Source organism: Silene latifolia, chromosome 1, assembly GCF_048544455.1.
Source record: "Silene latifolia isolate original U9 population chromosome 1, ASM4854445v1, whole genome shotgun sequence".
NCBI classification, from domain to species: domain Eukaryota; kingdom Viridiplantae; phylum Streptophyta; class Magnoliopsida; order Caryophyllales; family Caryophyllaceae; genus Silene; species Silene latifolia.
In genome coordinates, this window is record NC_133526.1 from 108,724,238 (window position 1) to 108,734,990 (window position 10,753).

At 40.8% G+C, this 10,753-nt stretch overlaps 1 non-coding gene across 1 annotated transcript; it reads left to right on the plus strand.

Annotated features, from left to right (window-relative positions):
* The first annotated feature begins 7,228 nt into the window (after positions 1 to 7,228).
* Positions 7,229 to 7,335, plus strand: LOC141618326 (small nucleolar RNA R71). Its single transcript, XR_012531364.1, has one exon. It is a non-coding gene; the product is annotated as a small nucleolar RNA R71 (small nucleolar RNA).
* Positions 7,336 to 10,753: the final 3,418 nt, after the last annotated feature.

Here is a 10,753-nt window from a genome sequence, read left to right on the forward strand (position 1 = left end):
CCGTGCGGCTGGGAGTCGGGACGGCCGGATCTGGGTGGACGATCCGAGCGGATCGAGGAACAAGACGCTCGGACTGGGCATGGGGAATCCGAGCGGATTCCTGGTGAGGACGCTCGGACTGGTGAGGACGGACGGATTCTCTACAATCCGTTCGGATTGTAGTTCAACAGCTTTCCTTCTTCTTTTTCTTCCCTTTTCTTCATGGATTCCTTGGGGATTTCCTTGGGGACTCAAGGATCCTTTTCTCAACAATGCTCTTCTACTATGCTATGTACAAAGGCCTTCTAGTCTTGTCTCTCCTTGATGCTTGGTCATTGAATATGATCAATTTAGCCTTGTTTTGCCATGAAAATGCAAGATTCTTACTCCTCTCCTACCAAGGGATCAAAATCTCAAAGAATATGCAAAACAAAGAAATAAAGATAAGAAATGACCCAAATAGGCACTAAAAAGCATAGAAACAATGGTAATTCGGGGGCTAAATATGCGCCAATTATGGTCGCATCAAATATCCCCAAACCGAACCTTTGCTCGTCCCGAGTAAAGAGGTGACAAAGACTAGGACCAATACTAAACTAACCTAATAATAATAGCCGATATGAGACAATTAGCGGGTCTCACTCCGCCCCTTCAACTCACAACAAGACAACCATGAGGTAGGATGCCTTCTTGCAAGGCAAGGTGGGTCTTGCCAAAATGGCGACACATCCAAACATTAAGCACGCAAAATCAAGTAATGGATGCATCTACAAAAGAATAGCCACTTTCCTCATCTAAGTGGCGGAAATTATCTACAAGGGAAGCAATTCAAGGGTACACAATCCTTCATAGATGCAATTTGTTCAAACTACTGAGCCTAGAAGGATACCAATAAATCACCTCCAAAAGGTGTCAAGCTAGGGTACCTTTGTCCTCAATCGTTAAATGCTTTTGTCAAGAGTAGACTCCCTATGGTGTTAGAAACACTGGAGGATCGCGGAATTCCCCCTCTTGCCTAGACAAGAAGAAGGGTCGTCCCCTCTCTACCATGCACAAAAATGGATACGATGGATAAAGGGATCGATAGATATTTGAGTTTCACTTTGGGAGTTTGCTTTTGTTTTTGTTTTTCCCCCCAATTTCTTGTGGCATTTGACATTTGAGAACACTTTCTTTGCCATTTCTTTTTGATTTTTGGCTTTTCAATACTTGACAATTTTTTTTTGCATTTCTTTTTGAACATTTTCAAAGTCACCCCAATTAGTAACGAGGGTGCCTTGTATTTGAAGCTTTAGGAGTTCTATTTTTGCTCCTCTTTTCATTTGATGCATTTTTGCAAACTTTCTTTCACTTTTTCATTTCATTGAACTCAAATAGATTTCTTTTTGTGCCCATTCCCTTTGATGACAAAAATGTGGTAGAACATGGATGAATGATAGAAGTATGCATGGTTTCAAGGGTCACCTTGGAATAAACGGTAGCCAAGGAGTTATCACACCACAAGGTACTATTGACTAGGCCTTAATCCATGGGTCAAAGGATACTAGCATGACACATCCTAGGGTGTTTTACAAATATTCTAACAAGCAAAGTCTTAAGAACAAAAAGCATCTACTAGGGCCTATATACACTTGTCAAGCTTCCCAAGTAGACGGTTTCGCAAAATTTTTCTAACATGCAAACTACATGCCATGATGCAACTAACATATACACATCCTAATGCAAATGATTCTACCAACTAACATGCCAAATAAACTAGATGCAATCCTAAATTCACATTGTTTTACCGCATCAATCAAAATAAAGCCACATAGTCATTAACATAAAGAGGAAAAAGGAGATTGGAAAGATCATACCATGCGGTCTTCAATATCCTCATGTCTCGGATGTGGCGTAGTCAATCAAAGTGAACAAGGATGAACGAACACAATATATACAAGACAATATATACAAGGGAAATGAACTTGTTTTTGGTTTTTTCAATTTTTAAATTTTTAAATTTTTGAATTTTTTTCAATTTTTATGGTTTTTGAATAAAAGCTAAGTGTTAGAATTCCCATCCCCACACTAATATGGGCATTGTCCTCAATGGCCAAAATGATGGAAATTATGCAAGGATGATGCATGATTTTCTATACTAAATGCAATTCTACTAAAATATACTACATGATGCATGATTTTTGTTATGACGGAGAGGATAATTTAAATTACCTCCCGTTGCGTATGCATTAACTTCCCCAAACCAAGTAAGACACTATTGCTAATGTCAAAGCATGGGGGAGTTCATGCACATGCTATGCTATGCATGAGACTAGATTGTCATTTTGGATTTTACAAAAGTGGGAACAATAAAGAACACCTCAAAGGAACCGAGGTGGGAGTCCTTTGATGTTGCTAGGACTTAAACCAACAATGATCAAAATGAAATAGAATACAAAGAGATATAGACAAACCGTGGGAGAGTAGGAATCTCCAAGGCTAGTCTTCCATCATGCTACTATCGTCATCACTTCCCTCATGAGAAGTGGTCACATTGCCACTTTCCTTGGCACTTTCTTCTTTGCTTTCCTCATCACCATCTTCCTCATCATTATCTTCACCATCTCTTTCTTCATCTCCACTTGCTTCTTCCTCAATGTTATCATCAAATTCCTCATCATTTCCAACAACCCCGTTGCCTTCCACCGCGTCCCTAGATGCACCCGGAAATAAGGCTTCTCTATCCGCCCAACTAGGCAAAGGACAAGATGGATCAAGGAGTCCTTGCCTAGCTAGATGTAGGAGGGGAGGATATTGAGCCAAATAAGCATTCTTCCGATCTTCATAAGCTTGCTTGTGCATGGCTTGCATTAGAAGAGTGACATAATCTTTTCCAATTTCAACTCCTTGCGGTTTGAACTCTTCATAATCATAGGGGTAAGGTGGTATAAAAATGGAAGAGGAGGGAGTTTCATGATCACCCTTTTGTTGTTGAATGATGTACTCGGCTTCCGTGGATAGGGGGAGTAAATAGTTGGTCCGGTGGACACTAAGACGGCAAATCTTTGCGGGTAGAGTGAATGATCGAGCCTCACTTGTAAGCCACCCATACTTGGTATCAAGGGGATTGTGAGCAACCCACTTAAACTTGTTAATCAAGGTGGACATATCAATAAGATGGCCACCATCCTTAGCCTTGTACTTGCTATCCTTATTGACATTAGGATCAAAGTGCTTGGCTAGGACCGTGACAAGGCCGCCATTAACGATTACGGTTTGACCCTTCTTCCCACTATCTACATGGAGCCATCTATCAACCAATAGCCTCAAAGAATTGTAAGGCTTGGTGTGAATTCTTCCAATATTCAAAGTTGATTCAAGGAGGATAAAATCGAGTCCCGTAAAATGATTGGTGTCTTTCCTAGCAATTATGGTATTTCCCACAACCTTGTGCCATATTCTTATGCCCGGATGATGGACCAAAAGAGCACGACAAGCTTTAAAATCTTCAAATTTCCTCCCGGAGATTGCCTCCCAAAGAGGCTCGGGATCATACTTCCCATATTGCTTATAGAATTTATGTTCATCGCTAAGACCCAATATTTTACCCAATTCCGGAAAGGTAATGCGTCTACTAGTGTTAGCTAGACGGAACTCAATATTTTCCCTATTCTCAACTTTTGTCACTTTTAAAGAACTTAAGAATTCCAAGACAAGGGAGGGGTATGTTACTTCCTTCATTTCAAACAATTTCTTTAAACCCATGGCATTGAAAAAGACTCTTGTTTGTTCAAGAATACCCAACTTCTCTAAAGCATCTTGACATATGAATTTGGTGGATTGAATTTGTTTCATGGCAAACTTGACAAATGTATTTCTATGAGAATCGGAAATGAATGTTACCTCCGGGTAATGCAAGAGTTGATTAATTACCGGAGTAGAGGGTGATGCTTCCATAGAAATTTGTTGAGGTGGTTGCACTTCCAAGCTTGGTGTTGATACCACCATTGTCAAAGCTTTCTTCATTTGTAGAGCTTTTTGCCTTTGAGAAAGAGTTGTAGTCTTTGGTGCCTTTGCTTTTGCTTTTGTTGCTCCCTTTGTTCTTGCCATTTGGTGAGCTAACCAAGAAAAAGATCAAAAATCTTCAATTTGTAGAATGCCCAAATTGATTTTGAAGGTGAAAGGCTTTGCCTTTATGAGAACAAAAATCAATTCAAAGGTGAAGATTTTGTGCTTGGTTTTGATTGTTAATGAAGATGGAGTGGTTGATTTGTTATTTGAAAGATGGTTTGATTTGATTTTGGTGAGTTTTGTTGAGGGTTTTTGTTTTTGAGATGGAGAGGATGAGGGTTTTGATGTTATGGGTAGTGTTTATGAGTGAATGAATGAATGAATGAAGGTGGGGTGGGTATTTAAAGAACTCGACATTTTCGAATTGCAGGGACAATCCGTGCGGATTAGGCGCAATCCGCTCGGATTCTTCAGCTTCAAATTTTCAAAAATCCCGCCTAGAGACGGGCGGATTCTGGAGAATCCGCTCGGATTCTTTTTGGGTGAGACGGGCGGATTTCGCACAGGACGGACGGATTCTTATCCAGAGATTTTTTCTTTGTTTTTCTTCAGCTGCAAGACGGGCGGATTGGTCACAAGACGGACGGATTCTGAGAGACGGGCGTCTTTCCAGAAATCCGCTCGGATTCTTCAACAGACAAGAATTTGCAGTTTTCAGCCCAGCCCAAGACGGGCGTCTTCTCAGCAGGACGCTTGGATCCACTGCAGACGGGCGGATTCTCAGGAATCCGCTCGGATTGGTCCTTGTGTACACGGATTCAGTTCCATCCGTGCACCAACGCATTCCCTTATCATTCTTTCTTTCAAATCTTGTGTTCTTCATTGCGGGGGCACTACTAAGGCATGAATAGCCTAGGCAATTGCCATCCCCGCACTAAGGTAAAGCACTACACATCAATTAAAATCATTAGTCCCTCCCTCACTTCTCTCTTTTCATGACAATTATGTTGATCAAAGTAAATAAAATCCAAAAATGACAAAAATGCAATACAAAAATTAAAGTGTAAGTTAGGGAGTTAGAAGTATTTACAAGTGGTGGTTTAGGGAGGACTCCACCAAACTCTCATTCTTGATGAGATGTCAAGGGGGCATGTTCAAGGTGTTGTTGATGTTGCTCAACACCTCGAAGAAGTAATTAAAAGCTTGTTCATTGTTGTGGTAGAGGTCCTCAATAGACCGTGGCCCTTGTTGTTGATCATGATCGATGGCATGCCCAATGTAGGGATTAAAGATCCCTTCAAATTCGTCGTCCCAAAGACCACAAACTTCATGGAGTTGATCATTGAAAATCTCTTGCTTGGATGGAGACAACTCTCCCAATTTCTTTTCTTGGCCAATGAGGCCATCTTCTTCTTCCTTGGTTGATTTTGATGAGCTTTGCAAGCTCTCCTTTTCACAACTCACTTGCTCTTTGAATGGAGCATCTTCAACTTTCTTCTTCCATTGGAGTTCCGATTTCTTCTTTTCATCTTTTCGGCTATAATGATCAATCATGAAACATGGCTCATGCAAACGAGGAGCTCTCATGGTCTTGTCAAGATTAAAAGTTATGCTTTCATCTCCCACTTCTAGAGTGAGCTCCCCATGTTTCACATCAATTACCGCACCCGCGGTGTGTAGGAAAGGTCTTCCTAAGATGATTGGAATGTTGGAATCTTCCTCCATATCAACAATGACAAAGTCCACCGGGATGAAAAACTTCCCAATTCGCACGGGGACATCTTCCCATATCCCTAGCGGTGTCTTCGTCGATCTATCGGCCATTTGAAGAGTGATGTTGGTACATTTAAGCTCTCCCATTCCCAACCTTTTACTTACCGAGTACGGCATGACACTCACACTAGCCCCTAGATCACATAAGGCTTTGTGGATCGTTGTGTCGCCGATGGTACACGGTATTGAGAAGCTTCCCGGATCCTTTAACTTTGGAGGTGAACTCCCTTGAAGAATTGCACTACTCACCTTAGTGAAGGCGATAGTCTCAAGTTTCCGGATTGACTTCTTCTTTGTGAGGATATCTTTCATGTACTTTGCATAGGCCGGAACGTGATTGATTAATTCCGTGAAAGGAATTGAGACTTCTAAGTTCTTCACAATTTCCATGAACTTTCCAAGTTGATCATCAAATTTGGGCTTGGCTTGACGACTTGGAAAAGGAAGTCTAATCACAATGGGCTCCTTTTCTTTGGTTTTGTCTTCATTTTTCTTTGAACTTTCTTCTTTTGATGATTCCCCTTCTTTGGGACCTTCCACCACAACTTCATTCTCACTAGCTCTCACAACTTCATCCTCAACTTACTTTTTCGGTGCTTCATATCTTGTACCACTTCTCAAGTGAATGGCACTAACCGTTTCATGTCTAGGGGGATTACCTTGAGGTGGTAATTGCCCCTTTTGTCTTGATGAGCTTGAAGATGCTAGTTGGGTCAATTGTGTTTCCAACATCTTGGTGTGAGCTAGAATGTTGTTGATGGTGGTATCCTTTGCTTGGCTATCCTTTTGCATTTGGGTGAAGAATTCTTGTTGATTTTTTTGCATTTGAATGACCGCTTTTTGGACATCAAAACTTTGGTCATTGTGGTGATTGTATGGATTTTGGTTTTGGTAGCCTTGGTTTTGATTGAAAAAGGGTCTTTGATTTTGATTTCTCATGGGTGGTGGAGTGTATGTAGTTTGAGGGTTTTGGACATTTTGGCTCTTGTATGAGAGATTTGGGTGGAACTTGGTGTTTTCATTGTAAAAATTTGAATAAGGGGTGCCACTTTTGTAAGCTTGGAAAGCATTGACTTGTTCGGTTGTTCCCCTACATTCACTTGAGTCATGACCCAAGGTTCCACAATTCTCACATATCCCGCTTGGGATTGATGAGGATGCCGTCATGGCATTGACATGATGCTTTGATGATTTTGAGCTTTCCTCAAGTCTAGCCATAGCTTGTTCAAACTTCAAGTTGATTGTGTCAATGTGAGCACTAAGTTGAGCACCCAATTGAGTCACGGTGTCTACTTCATACTTTCCTCCTCTAGTAGCCTTGCGAGGCCTACTATATTGCGAATTATGGACCGCCATTTCCTCAATCTTGTTCCATGTTTGATTGTCATCAACTTCGGTGAACATTCCATTTGATCCCATATTGAGAATGTTCCTTGAATCTTCATATAAACCATTCCAAAATTGTTGTACTAAAAACCATTCGCTAAGTCCATGGTGAGGACATGAGCGACAAATACCTTTGAACCGCTCCCAAGCTTCATACAAAGACTCTTCATCCCTTTGCTTAAAACCCGTAATTTGAGCTCTTAGCATATTGGTCTTCTCCAGTGGGTAGAATTTTTTGTAGAAAGCTAGAGCTAGCTTCTTCCAAGAATCTATTCCAAGGGTGGTCTTATCAAGGCCCTTCAACCATTGCTTTGCGGTGCCGATTAACGAAAAAGGAAATAAGACCCATCTTATTTGGTCTTGAGTCACGCCCGTTTGAGAGATAGCTTCACAATAATCACAAAATGTTTCCATATGAGAATGAGGGTCCTCACTAGGCATTTCCCCGAATTGGCTCCTCTCAACTAGTTGAATGAAGGCGGACTTGGCAATAAAGTTTCCGGTAAGATGTTGTGGGGTAGGAGTACCATTTGGTAGATCCTCCTCGGTGGGTATAGAGTGTGACGAGAATTTAGGCATTGTAGGTGGATTTTGTGTGGTATTGTTTAATGGGTTCTCTTCTCCTTCTATTGCGAAAGGATTGACAAACTCACTAGTGGGTTGAACAACTTCACCAACACCTCCCAAATTCCTCCTAACAAGTCTCCTATTATTCGTCAAGGTTCTTTCGATTTCACGGTCAAAAGGTAACAAATCTCCTTGTAACCTTCTAGACATGCAAAATATCAAACAACTAGAAAACAATTAGAACAAACCTTGAGGAGTTTTACTTCCCCAAGGTGAAAAAGACACAACTAAAAACAATAAAAGAAATCTTAAATCAATTAAACACCGTCCCCAAGACGGCGCCATTTTTGATCGGAGCCATTTGGTGTTCACAATTAAGCATATGTGGTCGTTGGTCAATGGTCGATACAAAACACAATTTATACTTCACAAACAACTCTACAATTAGTAAAGAGGCAAGTAAAGGTCGGATCCCAAGGGACGGGTATTGAAATGAAGATTCTATTGTAACTAGTGGTGTCTAGGGGTGTCACAAATTGGGTTGATGTAGAAGGTCACTAAACTAAAATAACAATGAAAATAAACTAACAAGGTAAATGAAATAAGGGTGTAAACAATTGATTAAAAGCACTAGGGTGTCATGGGTTCATAGGGGAATCATGGGATATGATCATACAAACATGTTCTCAAATTATAAGCAAGCAATTATTGTTGTGATGGATTGAGTTGGGTTATATCTTACAATCCTAGGAAAGTTTGGGTCCCGGAGCCGAATCTCTTGGATTGTACAACACCTACAAGTCGACTTAATCTTCCCTACTTAACACATGCATGGTCTAACAAGACTCGAGTTGGGTTATGTCTTACGAGTCAAGTTGAAAGGATAGCAGATGATAGTAAATGCAAGGATTCATAGGCTTAGCATTTCATCAAATATAACATGTGCATGTATTAAGATCAAAACAAGCAAGCAAATAAAATATGAAAGCATATTAATTTAAGCATGAATCATTCCCCATGTTGGTTTCCCCTAATCACCCATTAAACCCTAGCTAAGAGACTACTCACTCATTATCATATTGATCATGCTAGAAAGGTTGTCAATCATACTAACATAATGAAACATGATGAATAAATGAAGGTAATTAGCAATAATTAAAAAGGGATTAAGAGATTATACCTACTAATGATTCCAATAATAAAGCAAGAATAATAGAAGAACTTGATGATTGATGGAAGGTTGTCAATCTCCCAATAAACCCAATAATCTTCTAATTACCCAAAATAAATGAAGAACTAGAGAGAGATTAAAGAACTAAAACTTGGATTAAAACTTGATTAATAGTTGATTACAATATTGAAGAGAGATTTGATTGATACTAACTACTCTAATTATTGATAAGAAGAACATGCTCCTCTAATTAGACTAATGGGGTATTTATAGTGAAAATTAGGGAGGATGCATTAGGGTTAACTAAGGGCTAAACTAGTAATTACACTTTTTAAGTTGAGCAAGGAGCCTCCGGGATTGTCCGAGAGAAGGGCTTCTCCATTTCGTAGCTTGAAGAACGAAACTATGCTGTGCTGTGATCCGTGCGGCTGGGAGTCGGGACGGCCGGATCTGGGTGGACGATCCGAGCGGATCGAGGAACAAGACGCTCGGACTGGGCATGGGGAATCCGAGCGGATTCCTGGTGAGGACGCTCGGACTGGTGAGGACGGACGGATTCCCTACAATCCGTTCGGATTGTAGTTCAAAGACTTTCCTTCTTCTTTTTCTTCCCTTTTCTTCATGGATTCCTTGGGGATTTCCTTGGGGACTCAAGGATCCTTTTCTCAACAATGCTCTTCTACTATGCTATGTACAAAGGCCTTCTAGTCTTGTCTCTCCTTGATGCTTGGTCATTGAATATGATCAATTTAGCCTTGTTTTGCCATGAAAATGCAAGATTCTTACTCCTCTCCTACCAAGGGATCAAAATCTCAAAGAATATGCAAAACAAAGAACTAAAGATAAGAAATGACCCAAATAGGCACTAAAAAGCATAGAAACAATGGTAATTCGGGGGCTAAATATGCGCCAATTATGGTCGCATCACTAGGCTTGGTTAGGATGGCACCTGGGCCTGCGTCGACCACCGTGGGTGGTCAGGGGCGGTTAAAGGCGGTGGCTTTGGCAGTGGTTAGCCGGAATTACAAGGGAATGTGTGGTTGATGTTTACGCGATAGAATCTGGTTTATACCCTTTTATCATGACTGTTTTTAGACCGGACCTGGGTGGTTGGCTAGGGGGTTGTTAGTCGACCATAGTGGTCGCTCTAGGGTGGTCGAAGGTTACAATTGCTGCGGGCGTTGCCGGAGTTTCGCGAAAACAGGGGGGTTTGTTGGTGTTGTGTTGTGACCATCTTAAGACCGTTACTGTGACCGCCATGTTACATCGACGGGGTTTTGGACACCACCATTGGAACCACCGTGGGTCAAAGGTGACTGGGGTGGTGGGCAGTGGTGGTGTGGGGCTTCGTGGTGGCCGTGGATGGGTGTTGTACACGGGTGGTGTTGGGTTGTAGTTATTGTTGTTTGGGCAGCTGTATTTGTGGTGTTGATGTGGGTGGTTTGTGGTGCTGAGTACGGTGGAGTCTAGGCTCTTGGCGGTGTCGGGTGTGGGCATAATACACGGATTTTGGGGGTGTAATATGACAAGTTCAAACCGTGAGGTGTATAGGTGTGTTTATGTGTATAATATGAGTTGACATGGGATTATGGGTATTGTTGTGTTTAATTATTTAAGACGGGTTTTACATAATAATTTATTTGAGCACATAATTAAAATAATTAATTTATAACTAATTGAATTATTTAAATAAAGTAAATAATTAGTAATTGTAAATATTATTATAATTGCTAGGTGACGGACTTGTGGAACGGGTTTATTGAATAATACTTTTAGTAGATTGCATTAATTGGATTGCACTTTGGGAGTATTTGCTGAAAAGGTAGGATAACGATTCTACTGGACTTATTATTTATGCATCTTGTCATTTAATTGGATGTTGTGTGA